Raw genomic sequence first — 12,070 nt, forward strand, 5'->3', positions numbered from 1 at the left:
AGTGCTGGGAGGCAAGGCAAAGGCAGATGGGCAGAATGTGTTTGTCTGTGAAAGCGGTGTCAAGGGAAGGTGAGGACCAGCAACAGCTCTAAGCCCATTAGGCCTGTCGCCTGGGAGAAATGGCTTGCGTGTTGTCACTATGGGAGGTGGTCTGTGCCGGGAGTGACAGTGAGATTGCACCTGAGAATGTGTGTTGGGAGTGCTGGGAGGCAAAGCCAGGGCAGATTCCCAGAGTGTGTTTGGCTGTGAAAGCGGTGTCAAGGGAAGGTAAGGACCAGCCACAGCTCTAAGCCCTTAGGCCTATCGTATGGGAGAAATGGCTTGCACGTCTCCACTTTGGGAGGTGGTCTGTGCCAGGAGTGAGAGTTAGATTGCGCCTGAGAATGTGTGTTGGGAGTGCTGGGAGGCCAAGCCAGGGTAGATGGCCAGAGTGTGTTTGGCTGTGAAAGCGCTGTGAAGGGAAGGTGATGACCAGCAACAGCTCTGAGCCCTTAGATGTAGCGTGTGTCAGAAACCGCTTGGGTGCTGGCACTTTGGGAGGTGGTGTGTGCCGAGAGTGAGAGTGTTTTGGGAGTGGTGGGAGTTGAGGCAAAGGCAGATGGCCAGAGTGTGTTTGGCTGTGAAAGCGGTGTCAAGGGAAGGTGAGGACCAGCCACATCTCTAAGCCCTTAGATGTAGCGTGCGTCAGAAATCGCTTGGACGTTTGCACTTTGGGAGTTGGTCTGTGCTGGGAGTGAGAGTGAGAGCCTGAGTGAGCCTGAGAATGTGTGTTGGCAGTGCCGGGAGGCAAGGTAGAGGCAGATGGCCAGAGTGTGTTTGTCTGTGAAAGCGCTGTGAAGGGAAGGTGATGACCAGCAACAGCTCTAAGCCCTTAGATGTAGCGTGCGTCAGAAATCGCTTGGTTGTTGGCACTTTGGAAGGTAGTGTGTTCCGAGAGTGAGAGTGTGTTGGGATTGCCGGGAGGCAAGGCAAAGGCAGATGGGCAGAGTGTGTTTGGCTGTGAAAGCGGTGTCAAGGGAAGGTGAGGACCAGCAACAGCTCTAAGCCCTTAGGCCTATCGTATGGGAGAAATGGCTCGGACGTTTGCACTTTGGGAGGTGGTCTGTGCCGGTAGTGAGAGTGAGAGTGAGCCTGAGAATGTGTGTTGGGAGTGCTGGTAGGCAAGGCAAAGGCCGATGGGCAGAGTGTGTTTGGCTGTGAAAGCGGTGTGAAGGGAAGGTGAGGACCAGCATCAGCTCTAAGCCCTTAGGCCTATCGTATGGGAGAAATGGCTTGGGTGTTTGCACTTTGGGAAGTGGTCTGTGCCGGGAGTGAGAGTGAGATTGAGTCTGAGAATGTGTGTTGGGAGTGCTGGGAGGCAAGGCAAAGGCCGATGGGCAGAGTGTGTTTGGCTGTGAAAGCGGGTGTCAAGGGAAGGTGAGGACCAGCAACAACTCTAAGCCCATTAGGCCTGTCGCCTGGGAGAAATGGCTTGCGTGTTGTCACTATGGGAGGTGGTCTGTGCCGGGAGTGACAGTGAGATTGCACCTGAGAATGTGTGGTGGGAGTGCTGGGAGGCAAAGCCAGGGCAGATTCCCAGAGTGTGTTTGGCTGTGAAAGCGGTGTCAAGGCAAGGTAAGGACCAGCCACAGCTCTAAGCCCTTAGGCCTATCGTATGGGAGAAATGGCTTGCACGTCTGCACTTTGGGAGGTGGTCTGTGCCAGGAGTGAGAGTTAGATTGCGCCTGAGAATGTGTGTTGGGAGTGCTGGGAGGCAAAGCCAGGCTAGATGGGCAGAGTGTGTTTGGCTGTGAAAGCGCTGTGAAGGGAAGGTGAGGACCAGCAACAGCTCTGAGCCCTTAGATGTAGCGTGTGTCAGAAACCGCTTGGGTGCTGGCACTTTGGGAGGTGGTGTGTGCCGAGAGTGAGAGTGTGTTGGGATTGCCGGGAGGCAAGGCAAAGGCAGATGGCCAGAGTGTGTTTGGCTGTGAAAGCGGTGTCAAGGGAAGGTGAGGACCAGCATCTGCTCTAAGCCCTTAGATGTAGCGTGCGTCAGAAATCGCTTGGTTGTTGGCACTTTGGGAGGTGGTGTGTGCCGAGAGTGAGAGTGTGTTGGGATTGCCGGGAGGCAAGGCAAAGGCAGATGGCCAGAGTGTGTTTGTCTGTGAAAGCGCTGTGAAGGGAAGGTGATGACCAGCAACAGCTCTAAGCCCTTAGGCCTATCGTATGGGAGAAATGGCTTGGGTGTTTGCACTTTGGGAGGTGGTCTGTGCCGGGAGTGAGAGTGAGAGTGAGCCTGAGAATGTGTGTTGGGAGTGCTGGGTGGCAAAGCCAGGGTAGATGGCCAGAGTGTGTTTGGCTGTGAAAGCGGTGTCAAGGGAAGGTGAGGACCAGCAACAGCTCTAAGCCCTTACATGTAGCGTGCCTCCGAAATAGCTTGGGTGTTGGCACTTTGGGAGGTGGTCTGTGCCAAGAGTGAGACTGTGTGTTGGGAGTGCTGGGAGGCAAGGCAAAGGCAGATGGGCAGAATGTGTTTGTCTGTGAAAGCGGTGTCAAGGGAAGGTGAGGACCAGCAACAGCTCTAAGCCCATTAGGCCTGTCGCCTGGGAGAAATGGCTTGCGTGTTGTCACTATGGGAGGTGGTCTGTGCCGGGAGTGACAGTGAGATTGCACCTGAGAATGTGTGTTGGGAGTGCTGGGAGGCAAAGCCAGGGCAGATTCCCAGAGTGTGTTTGGCTGTGAAAGCGGTGTCAAGGGAAGGTAAGGACCAGCCACAGCTCTAAGCCCTTAGGCCTATCGTATGGGAGAAATGGCTTGCACGTCTCCACTTTGGGAGGTGGTCTGTGCCAGGAGTGAGAGTTAGATTGCGCCTGAGAATGTGTGTTGGGAGTGCTGGGAGGCCAAGCCAGGGTAGATGGCCAGAGTGTGTTTGGCTGTGAAAGCGCTGTGAAGGGAAGGTGATGACCAGCAACAGCTCTGAGCCCTTAGATGTAGCGTGTGTCAGAAACCGCTTGGGTGCTGGCACTTTGGGAGGTGGTGTGTGCCGAGAGTGAGAGTGTTTTGGGAGTGGTGGGAGTTGAGGCAAAGGCAGATGGCCAGAGTGTGTTTGGCTGTGAAAGCGGTGTCAAGGGAAGGTGAGGACCAGCCACATCTCTAAGCCCTTAGATGTAGCGTGCGTCAGAAATCGCTTGGACGTTTGCACTTTGGGAGTTGGTCTGTGCTGGGAGTGAGAGTGAGAGCCTGAGTGAGCCTGAGAATGTGTGTTGGCAGTGCCGGGAGGCAAGGTAGAGGCAGATGGCCAGAGTGTGTTTGTCTGTGAAAGCGGTGTCAAGGGAAGGTGAGGACCAGCATCTGCTCTAAGCCCTTAGATGTAGCGTGCGTCAGAAATCGCTTGGTTGTTGGCACTTTGGGAGGTGGTGTGTGCCGAGAGTGAGAGTGTGTTGGGATTGCCGGGAGGCAAGGCAAAGGCAGATGGCCAGAGTGTGTTTGTCTGTGAAAGCGCTGTGAAGGGAAGGTGATGACCAGCAACAGCTCTAAGCCCTTAGGCCTATCGTATGGGAGAAATGGCTTGGGTGTTTGCACTTTGGGAGGTGGTCTGTGCCGGGAGTGAGAGTGAGAGTGAGCCTGAGAATGTGTGTTGGGAGTGCTGGGAGGCAAGGTAAAGGCAGATGGCCAGAGTGTGTTTGGCTGTGAAAGCGGTGTCAAGGGAAGGTGAGGACCAGCAACAGCTCTAAGCCCTTAGATGTAGCGTGCGTCAGAAATCGCTTGGACGTTTGCACTTTGGGAGTTGGTCTGTGCTGGGAGTGAGAGTGAGAGCCTGAGTGAGCCTGAGAATGTGTGTTGGCAGTGCCGGGAAGCAAGGTAAAGGCAGATGGCCAGAGTGTGTTTGGCTGTGAAAGCGCTGTGAAGGGAAGGTGAGGACCAGCAACAGCTCTGAGCAGTTAGATGTAGCGTGCGTCAGAACTCGCTTGGTTGTTGGCACTTTGGGAGGTGGTGTGTGCCGAGAGTGAGAGTGTGTTGGGATTGCCGGGAGGCAAGGCAAAGGCAGATGGGCAGAGTGTGTTTGTCTGTGAAAGCGGTGTCAAGGGAAGGTGAGGACCAGCAACAGCTCTAATCCCTTAGGCCTATCGTATGGGAGAAATGGCTTGGACGTTTGCACTTTGGGAAGTGGTCTGTTCCGTTAGTGAGAGTGAGAGTGAGCCTGAGAATGTGTGTTGGGAGTGCTGGGAGGCAAGGCAAAGGCAGATGGGCAGAGTGTGTTTGGCTGTGAAAGCGGTGTCAAGGGAAGGTGAGGACCAGCATCAGCTCTAAGCCCTTAGGCCTATCGTATAGGAGAAATGGCTTCGGTGTTTGCACTTTGGGAGGTGGTCTGTGCCAGGAGTGAGAGTGAGATTGAACCTGAGAATGTGTGTTGGGAGTGCTGGGTGGCAAAGCCAGGGTAGATGGCCAGAGTGTGTTTGGCTGTGAAAGCGGTGTCAAGGGAAGGTGAGGACCAGCAACAGCTCTAAGCCCTTACATGTAGCGTGCCTCCGAAATAGCTTGGGTGTTGGCACTTTGGGAGGTGGTCTGTGCCAAGAGTGAGACTGTGTGTTGGGAGTGCTGGGAGGCAAGGCAAAGGCAGATGGGCAGAATGTGTTTGTCTGTGAAAGCGGTGTCAAGGGAAGGTGAGGACCAGCAACAGCTCTAAGCCCATTAGGCCTGTCGCCTGGGAGAAATGGCTTGCGTGTTGTCACTATGGGAGGTGGTCTGTGCCGGGAGTGACAGTGAGATTGCACCTGAGAATGTGTGTTGGGAGTGCTGGGAGGCAAAGCCAGGGCAGATTCCCAGAGTGTGTTTGGCTGTGAAAGCGGTGTCAAGGGAAGGTAAGGACCAGCCACAGCTCTAAGCCCTTAGGCCTATCGTATGGGAGAAATGGCTTGCACGTCTCCACTTTGGGAGGTGGTCTGTGCCAGGAGTGAGAGTTAGATTGCGCCTGAGAATGTGTGTTGGGAGTGCTGGGAGGCCAAGCCAGGGTAGATGGCCAGAGTGTGTTTGGCTGTGAAAGCGCTGTGAAGGGAAGGTGATGACCAGCAACAGCTCTGAGCCCTTAGATGTAGCGTGTGTCAGAAACCGCTTGGGTGCTGGCACTTTGGGAGGTGGTGTGTGCCGAGAGTGAGAGTGTTTTGGGAGTGGTGGGAGTTGAGGCAAAGGCAGATGGGCAGAGTGTGTTTGGCTGTGAAAGCGGTGTCAAGGGAAGGTGAGGACCAGCCACATCTCTAAGCCCTTAGATGTAGCGTGCGTCAGAAATCGCTTGGACGTTTGCACTTTGGGAGTTGGTCTGTGCTGGGAGTGAGAGTGAGAGCCTGAGTGAGCCTGAGAATGTGTGTTGGCAGTGCCGGGAGGCAAGGTAGAGGCAGATGGGCAGAGTGTGTTTGTCTGTGAAAGCGCTGTGAAGGGAAGGTGATGACCAGCAACAGCTCTAAGCCCTTAGATGTAGCGTGCGTCAGAAATCGCTTGGTTGTTGGCACTTTGGAAGGTAGTGTGTTCCGAGAGTGAGAGTGTGTTGGGATTGCCGGGAGGCAAGGCAAAGGCAGATGGGCAGAGTGTGTTTGGCTGTGAAAGCGGTGTCAAGGGAAGGTGAGGACCAGCAACAGCTCTAAGCCCTTAGGCCTATCGTATGGGAGAAATGGCTCGGACGTTTGCACTTTGGGAGGTGGTCTGTGCCGGTAGTGAGAGTGAGAGTGAGCCTGAGAATGTGTGTTGGGAGTGCTGGTAGGCAAGGCAAAGGCCGATGGGCAGAGTGTGTTTGGCTGTGAAAGCGGTGTGAAGGGAAGGTGAGGACCAGCATCAGCTCTAAGCCCTTAGGCCTATCGTATGGGAGAAATGGCTTGGGTGTTTGCACTTTGGGAAGTGGTCTGTGCCGGGAGTGAGAGTGAGATTGAGTCTGAGAATGTGTGTTGGGAGTGCTGGGAGGCAAGGCAAAGGCCGATGGGCAGAGTGTGTTTGGCTGTGAAAGCGGTGTCAAGGGAAGGTGAGGACCAGCAACAACTCTAAGCCCATTAGGCCTGTCGCCTGGGAGAAATGGCTTGCGTGTTGTCACTATGGGAGGTGGTCTGTGCCGGGAGTGACAGTGAGATTGCACCTGAGAATGTGTGTTGGGAGTGCTGGGAGGCAAAGCCAGGGCAGATTCCCAGAGTGTGTTTGGCTGTGAAAGCGGGTGTCAAGGCAAGGTAAGGACCAGCCACAGCTCTAAGCCCTTAGGCCTATCGTATGGGAGAAATGGCTTGCACGTCTGCACTTTGGGAGGTGGTCTGTGCCAGGAGTGAGAGTTAGATTGCGCCTGAGAATGTGTGTTGGGAGTGCTGGGAGGCAAGGCAAAGGCAGATGGCCAGAGTGTGTTTGGCTGTGAAAGCGGTGTCAAGGGAAGGTGAGGACCAGCATCTGCTCTAAGCCCTTAGATGTAGCGTGCGTCAGAAATCGCTTGGTTGTTGGCACTTTGGGAGGTGGTGTGTGCCGAGAGTGAGAGTGTGTTGGGATTGCCGGGAGGCAAGGCAAAGGCAGATGGCCAGAGTGTGTTTGTCTGTGAAAGCGCTGTGAAGGGAAGGTGATGACCAGCAACAGCTCTAAGCCCTTAGGCCTATCGTATGGGAGAAATGGCTTGGGTGTTTGCACTTTGGGAGGTGGTCTGTGCCGGGAGTGAGAGTGAGAGTGAGCCTGAGAATGTGTGTTGGGAGTGCTGGGAGGCAAGGTAAAGGCAGATGGCCAGAGTGTGTTTGGCTGTGAAAGCGGTGTCAAGGGAAGGTGAGGACCAGCAACAGCTCTAATGCCTTAGGCCTATCGTATGGGAGAAATGGCTTGGACGTTTGCACTTTGGGAAGTGGTCTGTTCCGGGAGTGAGAGTGAGATTGAGTCTGAGAATGTGTGTTGGGAGTGCTGGGAGGCAAGGCAAAGGCCGATGGGCAGAGTGTGTTTGGCTGTGAAAGCGGTGTGAAGGGAAGGTGAGGACCAGCAACAGCTCTAATCCCTTAGGCCTATCGTATGGGAGAAATGGCTTGGACGTTTGCACTTTGGGAAGTGGTCTGTTCCGTTAGTGAGAGTGAGAGTGAGCCTGAGAATGTGTGTTGGGAGTGCTGGGAGGCAAGGCAAAGGCAGATGGGCAGAGTGTGTTTGGCTGTGAAAGCGGTGTCAAGGGAAGGTGAGGACCAGCATCAGCTCTAAGCCCTTAGGCCTATCGTATAGGAGAAATGGCTTCGGTGTTTGCACTTTGGGAGGTGGTCTGTGCCAGGAGTGAGAGTGAGATTGAACCTGAGAATGTGTGTTGGGAGTGCTGGGTGGCAAAGCCAGGGTAGATGGCCAGAGTGTGTTTGGCTGTGAAAGCGGTGTCAAGGGAAGGTGAGGACCAGCAACAGCTCTAAGCCCTTACATGTAGCGTGCCTCCGAAATAGCTTGGGTGTTGGCACTTTGGGAGGTGGTCTGTGCCAAGAGTGAGACTGTGTGTTGGGAGTGCTGGGAGGCAAGGCAAAGGCAGATGGGCAGAATGTGTTTGTCTGTGAAAGCGGTGTCAAGGGAAGGTGAGGACCAGCAACAGCTCTAAGCCCATTAGGCCTGTCGCCTGGGAGAAATGGCTTGCGTGTTGTCACTATGGGAGGTGGTCTGAGCCGGGAGTGACAGTGAGATTGCACCTGAGAATGTGTGTTGGGAGTGCTGGGAGGCAAAGCCAGGGCAGATTCCCAGAGTGTGTTTGGCTGTGAAAGCGGTGTCAAGGGAAGGTAAGGACCAGCCACAGCTCTAAGCCCTTAGGCCTATCGTATGGGAGAAATGGCTTGCACGTCTGCACTTTGGGAGGTGGTCTGTGCCAGGAGTGAGAGTTTGATTGCGCCTGAGAATGTGTGTTGGGAGTGCTGGGAGGCAAAGCCAGGGCAGATTCCCAGAGTGTGTTTGGCTGTGAAAGCGGTGTCAAGGCAAGGTAAGGACCAGCCACAGCTCTAAGCCCTTAGGCCTATCGTATGGGAGAAATGGCTTGCACGTCTGCACTTTGGGAGGTGGTCTGTGCCAGGAGAGAGAGTTAGATTGCGCCTGAGAATGTGTGTTGGGAGTGCTGGGAGGCAAAGCCAGGCTAGATGGGCAGAGTGTGTTTGGCTGTGAAAGCGCTGTGAAGGGAAGGTGAGGAACAGCAACAGCTCTGAGCCCTTAGATGTAGCGTGTGTCAGAAACCGCTTGGGTGCTGGCACTTTGGAGGTGGTGTGTGCCGAGAGTGAGAGTGTGTTGGGATTGCCGGGAGGCAAGGCAAAGGCAGATGGGCAGAGTGTGTTTGGCTGTGAAAGCGGGTGTCAAGGGAAGGTAAGGACCAGCATCAGCTCTAAGCCCTTAGGCCTATCGTATGGTAGAAATGGCTTCGGTGTTTGCACTTTGGGAGGTGGTCTGTGCCAGGAGTGAGAGTGAGATTGAACCTGAGAATGTGTGTTGGGAGTGCTGGGAGGCAAGGTAAAGGCAGATGGCCAGAGTGTGTTTGGCTGTGAAAGCGGTGTCAAGGGAAGGTGAGGACCAGCAACAGCTCTAAGCCCTTAGATGTAGCGTGCGTCAGAAATCGCTTGGACGTTTGCACTTTGGGAGTTGGTCTGTGCTGGGAGTGAGAGTGAGAGCCTGAGTGAGCCTGAGAATGTGTGTTGGCAGTGCCGGGAAGCAAGGTAAAGGCAGATGGCCAGAGTGTGTTTGGCTGTGAAAGCGCTGTGAAGGGAAGGTGAGGACCAGCAACAGCTCTGAGCCCTTAGATGTAGCGTGCGTCAGAACTCGCTTGGTTGTTGGCACTTTGGGAGGTGGTGTGTGCCGAGAGTGAGAGTGTGTTGGGATTGCCGGGAGGCAAGGCAAAGGCAGATGGGCAGAGTGTGTTTGTCTGTGAAAGCGGTGTCAAGGGAAGGTGAGGACCAGCAACAGCTCTAATCCCTTAGGCCTATCGTATGGGAGAAATGGCTTGGACGTTTGCACTTTGGGAAGTGGTCTGTTCCGGGAGTGAGAGTGAGAGTGAGCCTGAGAATGTGTGTTGGGAGTGCTGGGAGGCAAGGCAAAGGCAGATGGGCAGAGTGTGTTTGGCTGTGAAAGCGGTGTCAAGGGAAGGTGAGGACCAGCATCAGCTCTAAGCCCTTAGGCCTATCGTATAGGAGAAATGGCTTCGGTGTTTGCACTTTGGGAGGTGGTCTGTGCCAGGAGTGAGAGTGAGATTGAACCTGAGAATGTGTGTTGGGAGTGCTGGGTGGCAAAGCCAGGGTAGATGGCCAGAGTGTGTTTGGCTGTGAAAGCGGTGTCAAGGGAAGGTGAGGACCAGCAACAGCTCTAAGCCCTTACATGTAGCGTGCCTCCGAAATAGCTTGGGTGTTGGCACTTTGGGAGGTGGTCTGTGCCAAGAGTGAGACTGTGTGTTGGGAGTGCTGGGAGGCAAGGCAAAGGCAGATGGGCAGAATGTGTTTGTCTGTGAAAGCGGTGTCAAGGGAAGGTGAGGACCAGCAACAGCTCTAAGCCCATTAGGCCTGTCGCCTGGGAGAAATGGCTTGCGTGTTGTCACTATGGGAGGTGGTCTGTGCCGGGAGTGACAGTGAGATTGCACCTGAGAATGTGTGTTGGGAGTGCTGGGAGGCAAAGCCAGGGCAGATTCCCAGAGTGTGTTTGGCTGTGAAAGCGGTGTCAAGGGAAGGTAAGGACCAGCCACAGCTCTAAGCCCTTAGGCCTATCGTATGGGAGAAATGGCTTGCACGTCTCCACTTTGGGAGGTGGTCTGTGCCAGGAGTGAGAGTTAGATTGCGCCTGAGAATGTGTGTTGGGAGTGCTGGGAGGCCAAGCCAGGGTAGATGGCCAGAGTGTGTTTGGCTGTGAAAGCGGTGTGAAGGGAAGGTGATGACCAGCAACAGCTCTGAGCCCTTAGATGTAGCGTGTGTCAGAAACCGCTTGGGTGCTGGCACTTTGGGAGGTGGTGTGTGCCGAGAGTGAGAGTGTTTTGGGAGTGGTGGGAGTTGAGGCAAAGGCAGATGGCCAGAGTGTGTTTGGCTGTGAAAGCGGTGTCAAGGGAAGGTGAGGACCAGCCACATCTCTAAGCCCTTAGATGTAGCGTGCGTCAGAAATCGCTTGGACGTTTGCACTTTGGGAGTTGGTCTGTGCTGGGAGTGAGAGTGAGAGCCTGAGTGAGCCTGAGAATGTGTGTTGGCAGTGCCGGGAGGCAAGGTAGAGGCAGATGGCCAGAGTGTGTTTGTCTGTGAAAGCGCTGTGAAGGGAAGGTGATGACCAGCAACAGCTCTAAGCCCTTAGATGTAGCGTGCGTCAGAAATCGCTTGGTTGTTGGCACTTTGGAAGGTAGTGTGTTCCGAGAGTGAGAGTGTGTTGGGATTGCCGGGAGGCAAGGCAAAGGCAGATGGGCAGAGTGTGTTTGGCTGTGAAAGCGGTGTCAAGGGAAGGTGAGGACCAGCAACAGCTCTAAGCCCTTAGGCCTATCGTATGGGAGAAATGGCTCGGACGTTTGCACTTTGGGAGGTGGTCTGTGCCGGTAGTGAGAGTGAGAGTGAGCCTGAGAATGTGTGTTGGGAGTGCTGGTAGGCAAGGCAAAGGCCGATGGGCAGAGTGTGTTTGGCTGTGAAAGCGGTGTGAAGGGAAGGTGAGGACCAGCATCAGCTCTAAGCCCTTAGGCCTATCGTATGGGAGAAATGGCTTGGGTGTTTGCACTTTGGGAAGTGGTCTGTGCCGGGAGTGAGAGTGAGATTGAGTCTGAGAATGTGTGTTGGGAGTGCTGGGAGGCAAGGCAAAGGCCGATGGGCAGAGTGTGTTTGGCTGTGAAAGCGGTGTCAAAGGAAGGTGAGGACCAGCAACAACTCTAAGCCCATTAGGCCTGTCGCCTGGGAGAAATGGCTTGCGTGTTGTCACTATGGGAGGTGGTCTGTGCCGGGAGTGACAGTGAGATTGCACCTGAGAATGTGTGTTGGGAGTGCTGGGAGGCAAAGCCAGGGCAGATTCCCAGAGTGTGTTTGGCTGTGAAAGCGGTGTCAAGGGAAGGTAAGGACCAGCCACAGCTCTAAGCCCTTAGGCCTATCGTATGGGAGAAATGGCTTGCACGTCTGCACTTTGGGAGGTGGTCTGTGCCAGGAGTGAGAGTTAGATTGCGCCTGAGAATGTGTGTTGGGAGTGCTGGGAGGCAAAGCCAGGCTAGATGGGCAGAGTGTGTTTGGCTGTGAAAGCGCTGTGAAGGGAAGGTGAGGACCAGCAACAGCTCTGAGCCCTTAGATGTAGCGTGTGTCAGAAACCGCTTGGGTGCTGGCACTTTGGGAGGTGGTGTGTGCCGAGAGTGAGAGTGTGTTGGGATTGCCGGGAGGCAAGGCAAAGGCAGATGGCCAGAGTGTGTTTGGCTGTGAAAGCGGTGTCAAGGGAAGGTGAGGACCAGCATCTGCTCTAAGCCCTTAGATGTAGCGTGCGTCAGAAATCGCTTGGTTGTTGGCACTTTGGGAGGTGGTTTGTGCCGAGAGTGAGAGTGTGTTGGGATTGCCGGGAGGCAAGGCAAAGGCAGATGGGCAGAGTGTGTTTGTCTGTGAAAGCGGTGTCAAGGGAAGGTGAGGACCAGCAACAGCTCTAATCCCTTAGGCCTATCGTATGGGAGAAATGGCTTGGACGTTTGCACTTTGGGAAGTGGTCTGTTCCGGGAGTGAGAGTGAGAGTGAGCCTGAGAATGTGTGTTGGGAGTGCTGGGAGGCAAGGCAAAGGCAGATGGCCAGAGTGTGTTTGGCTGTGAAAGCGGTGTCAAGGGAAGGTGAGGACCAGCATCAGCTCTAAGCCCTTAGGCCTATCGTATAGGAGAAATGGCTTCGGTGTTTGCACTTTGGGAGGTGGTCTGTGCCAGGAGTGAGAGTGAGATTGAACCTGAGAATGTGTGTTGGGAGTGCTGGGTGGCAAAGCCAGGGTAGATGGCCAGAGTGTGTTTGGCTGTGAAAGCGGTGTCAAGGGAAGGTGAGGACCAGCAACAGCTCTAAGCCCTTACATGTAGCGTGCCTCCGAAATAGCTTGGGTGTTGGCACTTTGGGAGGTGGTCTGTGCCAAGAGTGAGACTGTGTGTTGGGAGTGCTGGGAGGCAAGGCAAAGG

The sequence above is a fragment of the Pelecanus crispus genome, chromosome 6 (genome assembly GCF_030463565.1).
Source record: "Pelecanus crispus isolate bPelCri1 chromosome 6, bPelCri1.pri, whole genome shotgun sequence".
Classification (NCBI taxonomy): domain Eukaryota; kingdom Metazoa; phylum Chordata; class Aves; order Pelecaniformes; family Pelecanidae; genus Pelecanus; species Pelecanus crispus.